Source organism: Tenrec ecaudatus, chromosome 6 (genome assembly GCF_050624435.1).
Source record: "Tenrec ecaudatus isolate mTenEca1 chromosome 6, mTenEca1.hap1, whole genome shotgun sequence".
NCBI lineage: Eukaryota > Metazoa > Chordata > Mammalia > Afrosoricida > Tenrecidae > Tenrec > Tenrec ecaudatus.
In genome coordinates, this window is record NC_134535.1 from 56200193 (window position 1) to 56215847 (window position 15655).

Here is a 15655-nt window from a genome sequence, read left to right on the forward strand (position 1 = left end):
TGGGTAAGGAATATGTTGATAAGGTTATGGTGTAGATGTTCATATAGCTGTAACTGTTAGGCATAGAATATTTATTGTTCAATTATAGAATATTATGTTTAAATGGGGCTGGCACATTTTTAGTAGTATAAATTTTAGTTTCATCATGTTCGGCACAACTATTTTACTATTATCATCCATTTTAAAATTATGTATGGCTAAAGAGTTGTATAAAGGTGTCAGGGGGGGGGTCTCTGGTAGTTACACAATTTCATGTCAACTTGAGGATATGTAAGAGTGTAGTGGTGGAGTTCAACCTGTCAACCAGGTCACAGCCTGATGGTGCCTCTTGGTGAGCATGACCTCCTTATGCGAAGCTCCTGAGAAGTTCCCCTCTTTCTTTGCCTTCACCTTCCTGCTGGCTGATGCTGGTTGCTGCCAGAGCCACTGCCATTGGGTCCACAGGACTTTGCCCCCACTGGCCTGTGAGCTTCCTGAAGTCTGCATCGTTGCATGTGGCTGTGTGCATCTGACGAGGGACTTCTAGACTCGTGTCAGTGTTGGGATGTTTTCTTAATGTACACTTACTTCTTGGCCTAAAGCTCTTTCTTACACAAATATGAGTGTCCCTGGATTTGTTTTTCTGGTCAACCGAGCCTCAAACACTGTGAAAAAGGCCCTCGTGGCAGTTGACTGAGGGTTATCTCTGTCCAATGATCATAAAGACCTAAATCCTGACAACGGTCATATATGTGAGCATAAAAATATATTCTTTACCAGCTGAGTCCAGAGATGCCTGCAGCCATGGCCCACAGAACTATTATAGTCTGTGAGAGAGCTTGAATTGGACCCATCTAAATCACAGCTGATTTATGACCTACAAAACTATGAGGTATAAAATGTTGGTATAGGCCACTGACTATGGGGGCAAGGTATTACAGGACAATGGATAACTAATACAGATTTTAAACTGGAAGTACAGTGCTACTATTTGACACACACTAAAAATGTGGAGTGTCTTTGGAAATGGACAATGGGCAAAGACTGGCAGGATTTGAGAGCACCTGAAAGAGATGGCCTAGATTGTTTTGCAAACACAGCTGCTAGAAACCTGGGCTTTAAAGAGGCTGTTGATACATACTTGAAATGAAGGGCAAGTTCCAGATAGAAGAACACTTGGCAATAGCTTTTCTACAGTTGTGTGGAAATAAGAACACATGCCTAGTGAAGTAGGTGATGCATTAAATGTGATAATAAGTCAAAGCTTGAAGGCCCTTCCTGGCTTTTCACTTCTGCATAACTATAAAATAACTGGGATTTAATAGTGTGAAAAAACTCAAATACCACTAAAATAAATACAGTTCCACATAGATCTTTTCAATCAAACTTTATGTATAAGAAGACTTAGAATATTGCTCTTCCATCATCTCAAGATGCAAAAAAAAAAATTCATTTGAAGATATTTGTGAGTATGGATTTCACCTAAAATAGAAATTAACCTAAAAACTGAAATTCACCGAAACCTATAGGGCTTTTGCAATTCTGGTAACATTTGGTTTACAGTTTGGTCTGCTAACTGCCAGGTTAGGGATTTTAAATCACCGAGAGAATGAAGAGAAAGCTCCATGAGAAGGTTGGGGCTTTCTACTACTGTAAAGAGTTACAGGCTTTAAAAACTCACAAAGGCAGCTCTAGCCTAAGCTACTGGGTCGCTGTAACTGAGGACAGTGAGTTTGGGTTTAGTCTCATAAGGTTTATAGAAAATGATATCTTCAGAAGCACAACCTTCTTAAAGAAGAATCAACGAGTTTAAATAGTGGTGCTGGCGAAGGATATTGAAAGCACCATGCATGGCCGAAAGGACTCAAAAAATCTGTCTTAGAAGCACGTTCCGAATGCGCCTCTTAAGACAGAGGCAGGAGTGGCAAAACTGGAGCCTGCTGGCAGGAGAGACAGGTTCCTGGAGAAGGCCGGAGGATTGATACTGTGGTGCGTCCCTGGGCGCAGGCGTAGGAAACATTGCGAAGACGTTGCAGGGCCGTGCAGTGTTTCCTTCTGTGTGTGTGGGTCCCTTTGGGTTGAAGCGACCTGATGGCACTGAACAAAACAGTAACAGTGTAATTAAATACAGATATCTCCAAAGTTTTGATCATTTCTCTAATCTCCTAAAAAAGATTGTTTGATTCATTTGATGGTGCTGGAGAATAGTAAATATTTATATTTTTATCCTCAGTACAAGGTATTCGACTCAATGGAAACTATCTGTTGAACTGCAGTTCTTTGTTTACTCAACATTCTAATATTAATTTTTAAGAATTAAATTTATAAATTCAAATTAACAACTATTTATTATTTTATGAGGACATAGAATAGATATTAATAGTCAGAATTTTGGTGTATTTTTGTGATATTTTGAATACTGAGAGAAGTTATTAGCATGGAAACTTTTTATATCTACATAGCCTAAGTTAAATGAGAGTCAGCCTCATCATTTTCCTTCCAATTTTAATGATATTTTTGTTGCCTAGAGGATATATTACATAGCATGGTCTTCAAGTACTTTACCATGTGCTTTATACATGGTTAATCAATATAGATACTGACAGTTATTGATCAATAACTGCACAGAGGCTTCTTAACCCTTAAATCACTCTAACAATGCCCGCATCAACCATGGATTGGTTACTATTACTCTTACTTAGGTACTATCGCCATCATACTACTCAGTAAGAATAAATAAGGTTTCGCCATCTGTAAAAATAAATGTTATCTTTGTACAGATGAAAAGACATAATTTCCATGTTTACCAACATTGATATTCTGTGTTCTATTCAAGACTCTCCTATCCTGTCTTCTAACCCACTTTCAACAGTTTTGTCTAATTTATCATCATGAGATAAAATTAATGCTTTAAGGTAGATATCATGTAAAGATCAAATTAGTAAAATTCTTGGAAATTTTAAAATAGCATAGCTTTGTATGAACCAATATTACTAATGAATTTTCATAACCTGTTGAAGGTATTTGAAATAATTTTAAATTATTTTATAGACTATAACCAAAACCTCAGATTCACTACCAAGTTAATTCTGACTCGCAGTAACCCAATAGGGCAGGGTAGAACTGCTCCTGTAGATTTCCAAGACTGTAACTATTTTATAGGAATAGAAAGCCTGCTGCATAGCAGCCCGTAACCCATACACTAGGTAAAACTAACCTACCTGTTGATTTGATCTATATTGTCTTCAAACATTTCAAGATATGTGGATTTATACAAATTTCAGTGGTGTGAACCACTTTTATGTCAACTCATTCTTTAATAAAATTGGTATAAATACCTAAAAGGATATGGTTTTTGGTGGTTTTGTACTTCTGGAAGTGATTTAGATTACTGAAAGATAATATTTTTCTTGACATATTAGAAATGGGTATTCTTTGGAATTTTGCTGTGAAAATGCAATAAAATGAGAAATATTGAAGAATGGCTTGGACGTGGAGAAGCTGTGTGGGTCAGGTAATTTTTGTCCTCCCAGTATGGAGCTTTGCCCTTCCGCCCTTGGCTTCTCTCATTCCCCTTCATCCTTTCCACCTATTCACTCTTCATCTTTGTTGGTCTTTGATCTTACTTCTTAAGTATTGATTTTCTTTTTTTTGCCTGTATGCCTGTGTAATGCATATATATATAATCCAAAATGAATGGAGAAATCATAAGATACCATGAAATAGAGAAAAAAGGATGACTCTATTTAAAATATTTTGAAGAAACAAATCATCCCAAAGACAGGACTGCTAGCTAGAAAAAGACAGACCAAGTCAAAGGTGGTGATAATAAAAGGTATAAAAAATAAAAGGTACAAAGAAGAACACTCGCTCCACATTGCCTCTCCAGCATAAAGAAGATGAAAGGCAGATAAGGCATATTTTCTTATCATGGAAGAGACAGAGAGAGTGAAAAGAAGTGGGGGAGAAAGACAAGCTATTCACACTACCCCCACAATGGCTGAATTGACTCTTGGGTTTCAGGGTCTGGTAGGCAGCGCAGAACATGAACTCTGGGGTACTGAGATGCTTACACCCAGATAGGACAGGTGCAGTACAGAAAGCCAGTCAACAGTGAAAGAAACATCAGAAAGCCAGCCAGTGGGAGGGCCTCCATTAGCCACATAACAGCCCACCTCGGCATTTTACAAGGTCTTCAGAATAGCAGGGAACACTATAGTGCTCCCGAATGTGCTGGAATTCAGGTTCTTGGCTTACTAAGAAAAAGGAGGAAATTCAGGGGGAAAGGTGGTGAGGGGGCAAGGGGAGGAGGGGGTGTACCAGCCTCAACAACCAAATAGGTCCAAGAGGCAGTTTTTGTAATTGAAGGATAAATTAAAGGAACAAGAGACAAGTCATGCAAGGGCTCACCCCTTCCAATGGAGACTGAAACCAGGAGTAATGTATTCATTCTCTAACAAGCTTATATAATCTCGGGCAAGCAAGCCCACGTAAGCACACATGTAATAGGAAAGGGATGTAATAGAGGCATACACCTGACAGGATGGGCAGGTTCTAGAGATAAGAAGGTGACCTAACCTTGGTTGTTTCTGAGATGGTTTGTCCTTGGCTCTTCTCTAGGGGAGTGATCTATGATCCTTATCAGTAAAGAGTGAGCCCTACTTAGGGTGGGTTAGACAAAAGGGTCTGATTGCACTTGATAGCAACCTTCAGGCAACTAGTCTTTAAGCAGCTGACCTTCAAGTACATACAGTAGCAACCATGAGCTTGCATTGTGGGGAATAATGTTTACTTAAGAGAATATGGCTGAGATTCATCTCCAACTCCATCAACATGTGTGAAGGCCTTCCTCCATGAGAATCTGGCCTCCCAGGCTTCTTCAGTATGAGCATAGAGAATGTGTCGGCACACTCTCCTCCCAGTTCTCAGGTTCCACATAAAGAGAAAGAAAGGTAGGGTATGCAAGATAGTTTTATTAATTAACTCAGAGGCGCACGAAAGCTTTCCCACCCAGTATAGCCAGTCTTAGTATTTCTTGTCTGCCCTGAGTATAACCAGTTTTAAGAGTTTGCAAGCATATGAGATTCTCAGGAACTTCCTCTGGTGGGGGAACTTAGACTTGGAGACAACAAGGTGTTCTGGGAAATGTAGTCTCCGGACATTATCAAAGAACCCACACATGCGCTGTCCAAATCTTCACCTTTGCTACCTTTCCCTGTCTCAATACCAAAGTAACTTTCTTCAGTAAACTGAGTAAACTCAGTAAATGGTGTTCAAACCTTTTCTTGGCCCTGAGTTCTTTTTTTGCAAGGAGGGAAGAACCAAGAGAAGAGAGACTTGAAAACTTTACTGACCTCAAGATACCAAGGTGGAGACATTCAATTCTCCTTCTACTGTTATTTTCACTATTTGTGCTAGCAACCAGGGTTTCGGGGAATTTGTCATGGCTCCGCCCTCAACATGCTTGCAAATAAACTTAGAAGATAGATAAAAACTGTCTTGGGAGCATAACATGCTTAGGTATCATTAATAGAGAGATTAAAACTACAAATAGTAAGGTCCAGAGGATGAATATTTTGACTCAATTTTGATTAAAGAAAAAGATACAGGATCTCCTAGTAATCAATATATAAACTAAAATAGGAAAGATATAATCTGGCAAAGCAAGAGTAGAAAGAGGACAAAAGAAGAGTGTGTTACATAAATTAAAAGACACTCAAGTACTTATTTATCCAGCCACATGTCAATTCACTGGATCCTAGAATTATTCTAGGTATTACAGATCCAAGAGTTGGGAAAAAAGAAAAAAAGAAAAATGCACAAACTTGCATGCACTAAACTTGCAGTATTATTAACAAGAGAAGTATTTGTTAAAGAATCACAGACACATCCATACAATTATAATTGTGTTAAGACCTTCTGCTAAAAGTGAATATAAATTGGAGCTATGACTTCAGAGGAAGAAAGTATGTTAAGGATGAAAGCAAGGGTGATGGTTGTAAAAGAACCGGGTCAATGGGAAGTACAACAAAGCATACCGAGAAGTATGATAGTGCAAATGTACCCCCAAGATGAATGCGGCAGTAATAAGCCAGTGTATTGATAAGGAGCAGATGTTGAGTCAGAGAGACACAGAGGACCTTGCTGGAATAATTTATGCATCTTTTCTGTCTTTGTGACATCTCTTACAGAATTCTGGAGACAGGATAGATTTATCACTCACTAGAGTTATGTTGATATTTCTCCAAGTTCTCTCTCCTCTCTCTCTCTTTCCTACATCTCTATTTCCCTTTATACCTGAATGTCTTCCTTCTTTCCTCTTTCATGTTTTCTGCTCTATAATTTCTTCCTTCTTGCTCTTATATTTATTTCTCAAAACAATATTTCTCTAATTTCCAGTAAATAAGATAAATAAGTAAATGTTTATAAAGTAAACGCACCAACAAATATGTGTGTACGTATTTATATGTAGTAATAAAATGATCCAGCACTTTGGATTAATTTAACCCTCTCACTATTAGATACATGAAAAAAAAAGTCAAACCCACAGCCATCAAGTAAATTCAATCTCATAGCAACTTTATACAGTTTCCAAGATTCTAAAACTTGATGAAAACAGCTTCAATTTTTTCCCACAGAGAAGCTACTATGTTTGAGCAACACTATCACATCTATCTATTGAATACATGTGTTTAAAATCAAGATATACCAACATATGTGTGTGTGTGTGTGTTTAATTTGAACATTTTACTTGTCTCCTAGGGTAAGTTAATTGTACATTCACAAGTGAAATTTTAAATAAAAACAGGTAATAAAGGAGAAAAGCTGAATATTAAAGGTCTTTAACCTTTACTCATTTGATGACTTTTAGAATCCAAAGTCAAACACATATAATTGAAAGTCTAACAGGAAAAAGAGAGAGATAAAGCATTGGGAAGAGGAAATATTTTGAGGGAATAATACCTGAAAAAAATTGACAAAAAGTTAATAGTGAGAAAAAATGTGAATTAAATGTTAAAATCATAAAAGAGAGCAGCCTTATTAAATGAATTAAGACTGGTGGAACCCCTTAGTCTATAGCCTTTTGTCACCATACAGGTCTGGAAATGAGTTTATCCCTGTGGCTCAGTTCTCAGTAAAACAATGGACAATTCTACATGGGAACAATAACATTAGTGAGGTATGAACACACACAAAAAAAATAAATAAACCATTAAAAATTAAGGGTCAGTATTTCCCCAAGGTCCAAATTCAGAAGAGCTAGGAAGGAAGCAACGATGGCAGCAGGAAACACAGGGAGAAGTGGGATAAATGATTTCACCTGGAGGGGATTCCAATCAATGCCAAGAAAAACAGTGTGTACCAATCGTTTAATGGAAAACTGATGATTTGCTCAGTAACCTTTCATCCAAATGAATAAAAAAGGTATTTTTAATCTAAAAATACAATAAAACTAACAAACCACAAAAATGTTCATAAAATGGCACCTTTCAAAAATCTGAAAAATTTACTGCAGTCAAGTCGATGTGCATTCATAGCAACCCTATAGAACAGAGTCGAACTTCCTCTGTGGGTTCCAAGGATGTCGATCTTTAGAAAATTAGAAAGGTTAATTTTTCTCCCACTGCACTCCAATGGCTGCTGACCTGGTTAGAAGCCAAATGCATAACTCACTCTGCTAGCACCCCTCCCCACCCAACCACCCCAAACAAACAAAAACGCATTGCGATTGAGTCAATACTGACTCACAGCAACCCATTAGGTCCCAGTAGAATTGCCCCTGTGGGTTTCTGAGACTGTAACTGTTTATGGGGATAGTAGGTCTCACCTATATCCTGGTTGTGTCATCGCTATGCCATCAGAACTCCTGGTCCAAGTACTCCAGCATCAGGTGTTCTAAAATTACACCCCAGACACTGCTGCAAAAACACAGTGTGGGTATGCCTAAGATATTTAGACTATATATAAAGCATTCATTTTCAAACACAAAAAGAAAAGAACTTGTAAAGAGGAGCAATATTAGTGCTGGTTAAATATGTTTTCTATTATTATAATAGGTAAATAGCTAAATTGCTAATCTCTGTACTTTTAGATTAATCAAAGCCTAGGGATTTTTTTAAATAACACCTCAATAAAAACTACATGCATCTCTAGGTGGAAACGTTAAGAGCCATTGTGCAACTGTTGCCTTTTCTATCAGTCTGTTTTAATATGAATTCTCCATTAAGCAGCATTTGTAGTATGAGAAGAGCCCTCATGTTATAATTATAAACATTTGATGTATTAACTCATGGAAATTTGTGAATGTTTGTTACTGTAGCATACACCTTGGCCACACAGTCAACTAAAATGACAGTGTGAGACAGGAGGGAATATATGGTCACAGAATGTGATAGTTCCAAAATGGGGTGTCAATTTGGGGATTAAGAGTGTAGGGGTGGAGTCTATGCTGTCAATCAGAGTATAGCCAGAGGTCTCTGTGTGGGCATGGCCCTCCTCTAAAGATTCTGTATATTCCTGGGTTTCCTCCTTTAAGGCGGGAGATGGTCTCTCTCTCTCTCTCTCTCTCTCTCTCTCTCTGTTCACTCCCTTGTAGACGCTTTACTGACAAGACACATGGTGCTGTGCCCTGGGAGCTAAAGATGCCACATGGACCTACCCTGACACAACCAGACCTCTGGAGTCAGAGAAGCCAAATTGAGACCCCTGCCAGTTCTGAGATGTGTATAATGCCAGTGGATCCACAAGACTTCCCACCCACTGGCTTGTGATCCTCTTGCATTCAGCATCATTGCATGAATTCATGAATGTGAAGAGGACTTTATAGATTGGTACTGGACATATAGGAAAATATTGGATTTAGACATGATATGGACTGGGCTGGGATGTTTTCTCAATATTCAATTGCTCTTGTATATAAACTTTTTTCTTATATGCATATATGAGTGTCCATGAATTTGTTTCTCTAGTCAAGATCTCAGCAACTACTGGAGAGGTTCCACTAGGAGGGATATCCTGCTATCTCTGGAAGTGATCAAATCAACATAAAACTAAGAACATGAGTGATTCCTTAAACAGAATATCAGCAATGACTGCTGACAAACTCCCCTTTAATATTAACCAGTGATATGGGCCGCATATGTAGGCTTAGCCCTTGTGTAAGGGAGTCCATTCCAGCCCTTGAGCCAACCCAGTAAGTCAAAGCATTTACCCCACTTGTCTCTGGGGCTCTGTGTAGATAGCAGACCGTATGGGCAATTGATGGAGATGTTCTCAGTACCGAAGTAATACTGTTTGCTATTTGTTTTCCCTCCTCTCTTCCTACTTCTTACTCCTGAACCCTCCCCCTACATGTCCTCCCAGGCCCCATGTCACAGACACAGATATACAATGACACTTTCAAAGGAGCAAGAATCCAAACACAAAAGACAGTTTATTTTTTTTATTTTATTTCATTTTTGTATTTTTGATCTTTTAAAAAGACTTCATTTTTTTCTAGTTTACTAATTTCCTCTTCAAAAAAAAATATCCTACCTCACTGAGAATACACATGCCAAAGGAGCAGTGATCCCTCCTAACTGTGGGTTTATTTATTTATTTATCTTACTCTTCGTCTTCTTACTCTTCATCTTTTATAACCTTCTTTCATATAGACTAAGGAAGATCACCTTAGTCTATATTCCTCTCTGGCTCACAAGGGCTCTTCCAGCACTGCCCCACTCACCTGCAGATATGCTTGCCTCCCAGGCAGACACAACCAAATACCTAAACCAGAGTTTTTTCTTTCTTTCTTTTAAAGCAAGGCTGTTCTGTCAGATTCCTGGGTGCATAAACCTGCCCACATTTAGGTTGTCATAGCAACAAAACTCCACATCCACACCAAAGGTAAACCACTGCCTTTTTAAAAACTCTTTAGATACTCTGAACACATAACTAAATCCCTCTTCTTGTTCAGTCTTCTTTCAGTTCTTGCTTTTTCCTACTCTCTTTTCTTCATTGTTCTCTATTTTGTTTCAAAGAAATATACATATTTATATATGATATACCTATATTACACATTCATATATATCTTGTTCCCCCAAACTTCCCACTTACCCAACTCTCCATCTATTTCTTCACTTCTCACATGCTCTTTCTAACTCCTGTTATGTGTCTTCCTCCTAATTCAAAAAAAGTCAGATACCCCAACACAGCCCAGCAACCCACAAACCACTAATAGCTCTACCACAATGTCATAGAAAGAGCAGTCAACTGCAATATAACAACAACAACCAAAAAAAACCCATGAAACACAAGAATAATCATGTAAAAAGGAAAACCAATTAGGATAAGCTCAGATGTGTCAACATAAACTATGCAGGCAAGAAGATAATGGGGTGACATATATAAGATTCTGAAAGATTAAAAAATACAAACAAGGATCCTATTATGAGGGATACAAAACGGTATTTCTAGACATGGAAATACAAATGGAAAAATAGACACTCCATCTTCAGAAAATTTAAAAACAAGAAGGGTCTTAAAAGTTGTATGTATGTGTATATATGTGTATACGTATATGGAATCCAGGGTGGATGATACCTTCAGGACCAAGGGTGTGAGGGACAATGCTGGGAGAGTGTAGGGTGAGTGGGTTGGAAAGGGGGAACTGATTACAAGGATTCACATGTGACCTCTTCCCTGGGAGAGGGACAGCAGAGAAGGGGGGGAAGGGAGACTCCGGATAGGGAAAGATATGACAAAATAACGATGTATAAATTACCAAGGGCACATGAGGGAGGGGGGAAAGGGGAGGGAGGGGAAAAAAAAAGAGGACCTGATGCGAGGGGCTTAAGTGGAGAGCAAATGCCTTGAGAATGATTGGGGCAGGGAATGTATGGATGTGCTTTATACAATTGATGTATGTATATGTATGGATGGTGATAAGAGTTGTATGAGTCCCTAATAAAATGTAAAAAAAGAAAAGAGGAGAAAAAAATGATTAGGGCAAAGACTGTACAGGTGTGCTTTATACAATTGATGTATGTATATGTATGAACTGTGAAAAGAATTGTATCAGCCCCAATAAATTGTTAAAATAAAAAAGTTGGGTTTTTTTTGGTTGTTGTTTTGTTTTTTTACTGGATCATCATGGGCACAAAGAATCAATGACAAGTGCAGGGACTGTACATGGCAACAGCTCCCAAAATCAATACAATGAAAACAGCTCTCAAAACAAAACACCTATAAAACTAAAAAAAGAGGGGTGGTGGGGGGGGTGCAGACAACCACAGGCATAGCAAAATGACAATAAGAAATCTGCCTACATCTTTAATTCCATTGAATGTCAAGGGAACAATGGCACTAATCAAAGACGACGGAGAATAGCGGACTGCATTAGACAAACAGCTGGCAAACTTAACAAATGAAAAGAAAGAGACGATGTAAATACATAGCTTTAGAGATTAAAAGGGCAATATGACAACAGATTCTAGTGAAATGAAATGAAAAGAATAATAACTCACTACTACAAAAGACTGGACCCAAGAAAGTTGGTAATTTAGAAGAAAGCACCAACTGAAGAGAAGTTCTTGGTGTTTGTAGATGAAATTATACAGGGAGAGTCCCAAGAACTACACACAAGTACTGTTAGAAAAAGTGAGGGGTGTGGTAAGGTAGCAAGATACTAAACTGACAAGCAGAAATCAACTGGACTCATATATATCGGTGAAGAGTGCTCCCAAAAAAAGACATCAAGAAAACAATACCACTCACAATAGTCACACAATATATGAAATATTTAGGAAAAATCTATCTTAAAATAAAAGACCTGGGCAAAGAAAACTACTGGACATTTTTTAAAGAAACTACACAAGACCTAAACAAATGGAAGGCTATTCTGTTCTAAATTGGAAGAGATATCATTGTAAAAATATCACTAATACCAAAGCAAACTATAAAAATAATGCAATGCCACACCAAATCCGAATGTCAATCTTTAAAGAAACGGAAAAACTGATTACCAAATTTATATGGAAAGATAAGAGATCACATAAAAAAGAACACTTCATAAAGAAAAAAAGAACAAAGACTTGCACTACCCAACCTCAAAGCCTACTACATAGCTACAATAGTCAAAACAGCCTGGTATTACTACTATGATCGATACCTAGACCAATGGAACAGGATAGAAAATGCAGAAATAAAAGCATGTCTCTACAGGCAACTCGTATTCAACAACAGAACATTAAATGGGAAAGGGAAATCATCTTCAACTAATGGTGCTAGAAAAATAGACACTCCGTCTTCAGAAAATGGAAAAGAACCCATTCGTCATCCATCCCATGCATAAAAATGAACTCAAGAAGTATTAGCTAAATGTAGCCCCGAGAGGTGGACGGATAAGTGCTTAGCAAATTAGCACAAACTCCCAAGCTCTATTGCAGGGCACACACGGACTACCACTACAATAAGGAGAGCTCAGTGGAAGACAACATGGTTGACTGTGACCCATTAAAGACAAGATGAGAACACACGTCAAATGAGTAAAACAAGAATCGATGGATACGGGAAAAACCTCCACCAATGACATATAGACAAGGAACTAATCACTAAAATCTAGAGAATTCTGAAACACTTCAATAAGAAAAAAAACAAATAATCCAATTAAAAGTGGACAAAGGACATGAATAAATAAATAATTCACCAGGGATGACATTTGAGTTGCTTACAAACACATGAGGAAATGCTCACGATAATTAGCCATCTGGGAGGTGCAAATAAAAACGATGGTGAGAAATCCCATCACACTCACATGGAGAGCCCAATTCAAAAAATGTAAAACTACAAACACTGGAGTCGGTCTAGCGAGGTTGGGATTCTTACGTAATGCTGGTGAGCTTGTAAATATGTACAATGTTATTGAAACTGATACGCCACCACCTGAAACAACTAGGAGTAGAAATACCAAAGGAACCAGTAATACCTCTGCTGGCTGTATGTCCCAAAGACGTAAGAGTAAAACCCAAAGAGATATATGCTCTCCCATAATTTGCAGCCAGTTCACAATTGCAAGAAGTTGGAAAAAGTTCAAATGTCCGGCAGTCGAAAAATAGATAAAGAAACATTCCACACACGGCAATACTTTGCATCTCTGGAAAAGCAATGAAACCATAAAACATGTATGGACTTATGCCACATATGGACTTGAAAACCATTATGCTCAGTGAAGTTAGTCAATCACAAAAATACCTAGATAAACACCTAGACAAAGTCAGTCTTCTACCCTTAGATCATGTAAACTCCTGGTTCCATCTCCCCTTAAAAACGTAATGACCCTGTCTAGTATCAATGGACCATGCGTTGTTGGTAGGTGCCGTAGAGTCAGTTCCGACCCATAGCAACCCTATGCACAACAGAACTTTATCCGGCCCTGTATTATCCTCACAAGTATTATAATTGTTCCAATGCTTGAGCCATTGCTGCAGCCGCTGTGTCAATCCATCTCACTAAGGGCCTCTTTCCACCCCCACAGCCCGCTTTTCCTCTTCTCTCCCGAGCACCGTGTCATTCTCCAAGTACACTTCTCTTCTGACATGTCCAGTGCAAGACAAGGCATTTGTTGGCAACTCAGGGAGGGCTTTGTAAAATTGCAAGAACTAGGCAAAGGCCAACGGGTCATGTGTCTGGGAAGGCAATCAGAGAAGCCTACCAATGGGCGTGGCTGAGATGAAATTGTCCTATTGGAATAATTGTATCTGAGCATCTGTAAACTGTTCGTTTCCTTAATAAAAGCTGTAATCGAGAGTTTTGTCTATGGGTTTTGTGTGGCCAATGCAAACCCAGTTGAGATGTAGGAAGGACAGTTGGTTTCAGAATGGGTAGTAAGGCTAGAGGGGCATTATGTCTCATAAAAACAGCTGACCTGTCTCAGCCCTGTGGAACAGGACTGTGGGTGATGAGCATGTGGAGTTTTTGTCCCTCTTTGTGTAGCTGGGGCAGGTGAGATGTGACACCCATGTTATTTGTTCTTATACCAATTTTTCATAAGAAATATGCTATTTTTGGAATTTTGTTCCCCAATAAGTAATAGATTCCTTTTTAAAATTTTTAATTTCATTAATTTTCAGAAGTTTGACTTTATTCTGAATTCACCTGGATTCCTTTGTTATCCTGTTTGATATTTTCTCAGTTTCTTGAATTTGCAGGTTTGATAAATTTGGGGAGTTTCCAATCATTTTTTTCCTTCCTGTCATATTAATTCTCTACTGATTAGATTATGTGACATGAATATTATATCAGTTTTTTTAATAGCTTTACAGTCTCACAAGTATTTTTGTTTTTCTCACTATTCTTTCCACTGTTATGATTTGGAAGTTTGTTCTATCGCACAGGGCACTGATTTTTTTCTCTGTGCTTACCATTCTACTATTGAATCTGTTCAGTAAATTATTTCAATGATCATATTTTTAAACTAAAAATATTACATGAAAAATATCTCATATTTTCTGACTTTTATTATAGCTTCTGGGTCTTTTTTCTCAGCTCTTTAAACATGTTTATGATTACTCATTGAAAAAATTTTATTATAGCTTCTTTTAAAATGTGCCAGATAGGTCTAACATCTGTGTCATCTATGGGGAAAGTTGATTTCTTTTTACATTTGAAACCTTGATTCTTGTTATAACAAGTTTGTTTTTTAATGAAAACCTCAGACATATAATATTATGTATTTTAGAACACTCTGGATGCTAGTTTAATTTATTTATCTTGACTCATTGACATTGCTTTGACAGAAGAATGAGGAGTAGAAATCCATATTCCTCAGTAAGCCTTTGCTGGTATGCAAGTGTGAGAGACTCTTAATTATTACTGCCTTGGACAGAGTTCTGTGTCCAACTATGCCCCACTGGCAAGCCTCCTAGGCCAAGAAGAGCAACCTCATTGCTGCTTCCCAGTTGGCCTCTGCTAACATGATGGGGGTTGAGTAGCCTTGTTATTACTGGGTGATGAGAATCTACACTTTTCTGTGGGTCTTCTGGGTCACCGTCACGGGGAGAGGTCGAAAGATCTCATTACTATTGGATGGTGGCATAAGTGGTACTTTTCATGGTTACTTTTTACAAACCACTGTTTACCTCCTAGAGAAAAGGGTCGCATTTGCACCTCTGTAGTCACCCTTCTCTGTCACCACTCTGGCAGAAAGAGTGTCTGGGACCTTGTTACAGGGTATTGAGTATGAAATTTGAAACTCTACTTGGCAGTTGCTGAAGGGATGCGAATAGGATTACTGTTTTCACTGTGGTTTGACTAGATTAGAGCAGTTAGTCTCTGATAATAGATTGCCTTGGGAGACTTCCCTGTTCCTTGTCTTTTTGTTAGAGAGAGCAATTGTTTTTCAGTTTTTGATTTGTTGGTTTATTCTTTATCTTTGTGCATTCCTAGACTTCTGTTTTCTCCATTGGTATGACCACTTTGAAGAATAATATGGCATCTGATAATCCAGTACTTTAGCTTCACATTATACATGCTACTCAAACTGTAGATGTACCAGGATAAGCTAGAGTGCGTGTTAACACAAAGGGCGACTAGAAAATCGCAGACAGCGTGGTCCTACGTGCTTGATTTTGCCATGCCGTTCTCGTGATTGTGTCACTCTTGACAGAGTGGGCCATGTTATTTTCATATTCAAAATGGC